Source organism: Fukomys damarensis, unplaced genomic scaffold (assembly GCF_012274545.1).
Source record: "Fukomys damarensis isolate Sample0158 unplaced genomic scaffold, DMR_v1.0_HiC HiC_scaffold_1, whole genome shotgun sequence".
NCBI classification, from domain to species: Eukaryota; Metazoa; Chordata; class Mammalia; order Rodentia; family Bathyergidae; genus Fukomys; species Fukomys damarensis.
This window is the reverse complement of record NW_022900913.1, coordinates 31,362,749-31,367,057: the sequence shown is the minus strand read 5'-3', so window position 1 is coordinate 31,367,057 and position 4,309 is coordinate 31,362,749.

Sequence of the window (4,309 nt, the reverse complement as noted above, 5' to 3'; positions counted from 1 at the left end):
TATCAGTTTAGGTTATCCTGGTGGCTGACTGTCAAACTTTTCTACCTTGTTTCCCCTAGAATTTGACATTGGTGAGCTGGAAGTCTGTATTTGTGTCTCACTTAAGTGTTTTTTCATTTTTATTTTTGTTGTTGGTCCTGTCCTTGATTTAATTCCTGGGTTAGTATTTCAATCTGCCAGATATATCTGCTCCTTAGGTTTGAGTCTCTAATGACTCAGAAGCACTCTTATTTTCATAATATCAGGAAGGACAACTGATTAATTCAGTCACAACACTTTAGTCCAAATGATACAATCATCAACATAATAGCATCAAACACAAATTAGAAATTGACAATTTGTGGTAGTTATTAATCTATCATTTAACCATGTGATACAATCATCAACATAATAGCATCAAACACAAATTAGAAATTGACAATTTGTGGTAGTTATTAATCTATCACCTTTAACCATGTGAATTAAATAAAATTTGAGGACCAGCCTAAAATATATTTATAGTGAATACACCAAATTTACCCTTCAGGATGGGGACTTTGAAGAAGTTGGGAAGAGAGGAATAAATAGAATGATAGAAGGTTTCAAGTGAAGCTACAGGGCACAGGAAGATCACACAAACTCTAGGAAACTGTTGAAAACAAGAGGGAAAGACATAATGAAAGAACAAAGACAAGAATAGAAAAAATTAATAGTAGTAGGATAGCTATAAATTGTACTCACTTTACTTTGAAACTAATGAGAGTTGAGAGAAGGAAAAAGTGAGAAGAAAAAGAGAAGAAATCTGAGGGCAGGAACAGGAACAGAAAGAGAGATGAACATTGAAAGTGAGAGATTGAATGGGAGAAATAAAAAAAGAATAAAGCAAGAATTTAAAGTGTGGGAAAAATAAAATTCAAATAAAAACTTAAAAATTAAAAATAAGAGGAAAAGAAAGAAAAAAATAAAAATTTGAAGGTATATTTCTGCTGTCACAATAGATAATGAGAGTAGCAACGTGAAGATCTAAGTCAATTACTCTCAGCAAGCCAGCAGCAGACCCCTGAGATTCAGGCTGATTTCTGGCTGCAAGGTCCAAGGTGAGCTCCCTGACCTCCTGCAGGGTAAACTCTGCAAGGTTCTACTGCAGCTACTCTACCCCTGAAGATAGTCGAGGTTCTGATGGAAGGTGATGATCCTTTCAACTTAGCAACTATGGAGGTCTGGTGTGCCTTTATTGCAGTTTTTTTCTTCTGTTCTATCTTCAGGGGCTCAGTCCAATGGCTTTATGACCACCTGTGCCTCTGCAGTGTGGATCCAGGTACCGGCACAGCCAGGAGGACTGAGGCAGGGAGGAATGCTGCAGGGCACTCGCAAAGCTGAGCAGTCCTCACTGTTCTGCTCTGATGGAGGCCTGGGGCTCTGGAGGGCTCTGGAGGGTGGGAAAGCAGCCTACCTCCACACAGTGACTCCAAAGGTCTCTTTCTGTGTCTATTGAGATGGTCAAGTAATTTTTATCCCAAATTCTATTCATGTACTGTAAGCCATGTTTTCTATTACACTTGCCATCCCTCTATCTCTGAAAATAACTTTATCATTTTCTATAATTTTTTAATGTTTTAGGAAATCTGGTTTGAAAGTATTTTTGGAGATTTGGTCTCTATTTCATAAAGGATATTGGTTTGTAGTTTTATATTTTTTGTTGTGTCTTTATCTGGTTTTGGTACCAGAGTGAACCTGGTTTTGTAGAATAAGTTAGAATGTTTTCCTTTAGTTTCTATTTCATGGAATAATTTCAGGAACATTCTTTTTAACTGTTCTTTAAAGGTCTGGTAAAACTCAAAAGTGAATCTATCCAGTCCTGACTTTTTCTTTTTATTACCATTTTAATCTCATTATTTATTATTGGTTTATTTAAATTATTTATATCTTTTTGGTTCAATTTTTGTAGGCTTCGTGTATCTAGAAATTTGTCCATTTCTTTATTTTTCTAATTATTTAAATGTATGTTTTCAAATAGTTTACTGGTATTGACTGTAATATCCCCTTTTTCATCTATTATTTTAATAATTTGGGTCTTCTATGTCTTTTTTAGCTACTTTGGCTGGAGGTTTATCAATTTCAAAGAACCAACTTTTTGTTTCATTGATTCTTTGCATTGTTCTTTTAACTCTTTATTGTTAATTTCAGCTCTGATCATTAATGTTTCTTTCCATCTACTGTCTTTGGTTTTAACTTATTCTAAATTCTGTAAGACCTTGATATTCATAATTAGGTTATTTATTTGAGATCTCTTTTTAATGAATACATTCATAGCTAAAGATGTTTCCCTTACAGATTCTGTTATATTGGTATGTTGTGCTTCCATTTTCATTTAGTTCTGAGACTTTATTATCCTCTCTCTGACTTCTTCAATGCCCTACCAGTTGTTCAGTGTTATTCAAAATTATTTATTCTCCCTATATTTTTGTAGTTTGTCTTGATGATGATTATGATCTGAGAACATATAATAAATTATTTAGAATTTTTTGTATATAAAACTTATTTATAAGCTAAAATCCAGTCAAATTTGGACAAATTTTATGAAATGCTGAAAAGATTGTGTGTTCTGAAGTTATTGGTGGAATATTCTATAAATATTTGTTAAGTCCATTTGGCATGCAGTAGAATTTAAGTCCCATGTTTCTTGAGTAAGTTTTTTGTTGTGCGTGATCTGTGTATTGGTGCGAGTACATTATTAAATTATCTCCTATAATTGTAATGGGGTATGACTCTTCTATTATGTTCAATAGTTATTTTTTATGACATTGTGATTGACATATATATTTACAATAGTTATGTCTTCTTGGTCGATTGACCCACCAACACCTTTATGTAGTGGCCTTCTTTGTCTCTTCTGATGTTTTCTCTTTTGAAATGATATCTGCTTTGTTGTATATCTCTTTATGCTTGCTTCTAAAGTCCATTTCTTTAGTATATCACTTTCCATCATTTTCTTTTCAGCCTGTATATGTCTTTACTAGTGATGTATGTTTCCTTCAGGCAGTTTTTCTCTGACCTGTAATATTTGGATCCATTAGATATGGTGCCTATATAATAATTCACACATGAGTCCTGTTGTATTTCCTGTCTACTCCCATCAAACAGTCTGGTGTTGTATGAATGCTGAGCCTTGTCTCACCTTCCTGCTAGGCAAGCTGGTCAGTGACATATTGTCAGCCTAAGGGCTGTATTTATCCCAGAGATATGTTTTGTTGTTAGTTAGTTAGTTTTTTCTGTGCACTGAAGTCACTTTTACTCTCAACTAGTCTTTTAGCTTGACCACCAGTTAGGTACCCCACACGCACTCCAGGTGCTCACTAGCCTGTGTACTCAGAGGTGTGTACAGCATCTAGAAAGAGGTGTATCCTGAATGTGCCATACACTGGGGGAAGCAAACAAACCACTGAGCTCTGTGCTGGAGAGGAGCAGCCCTGGAATTGAGCACTCCACTGACTTGTCTTTGTTCACAGATCCAACACCCTAGATCCTTCAAAAAATCAACATGTGAGTCCTCACTTCTTACCAGAGTGGGCAGTGTTGCCAGCATCCTGAGCTCCCCACTGCTTACACTTCTCAGAGGGTCTGTGACCAACCCTTGTCATCTCCATGACTGTCCTTCCTGGTTGACTCCACAGAGTAATTGCAGCAGACTCTCTTCAGGGACCTTGGAATGTATTTTTGTTGCTGTTGTTGTTGTTGTTGTTGTTGTTTCTGTAACTTCTGATCCCCGGGCTAACTCAGTACCAAACAGTAACTGCTCTCTCAAGATGGGTCCTGGTTACAACACTTAGAGTTCCAGTGAAAGCTTGGGTGAGTTTCTTTTCCAAAGCTAGCCTGCCTTACCCAAGGAATCACTTTCAAATCAGGTCTCTTCACTGGATTTACAACTTGGAATAATCATGGATTGACTTGTGACTGGGGCTGCTGGTCCATTGTTTACCATTGGCAACATCAGCATGGTCTATGCTTACATTGTGCATGTGGAGTCCAATTTTCCTCCTCCCAAAGGCTCTGTGCTGGAACTGTGGACTAATTCATACTTTGTTTTGCACTGTCTTTGTGTTCCTGCCACCTCTTTGTTGATTCCTGGAGCTCTTCTTCTCTTTCTCCTCTTGGAATATAGTTTATTCTTTCTAATTTTAAATCTTCTGACTCTCAGAAGCACAAAAATGATACTTCTATTTCACATCTTACCTGGAAGCCTGTTATAGATAAATATAAATATAATTAAATATAAATATGTGTGCATTTATTTATTTATTGTTAAGGTAAATTAAATTGGAATTTACAG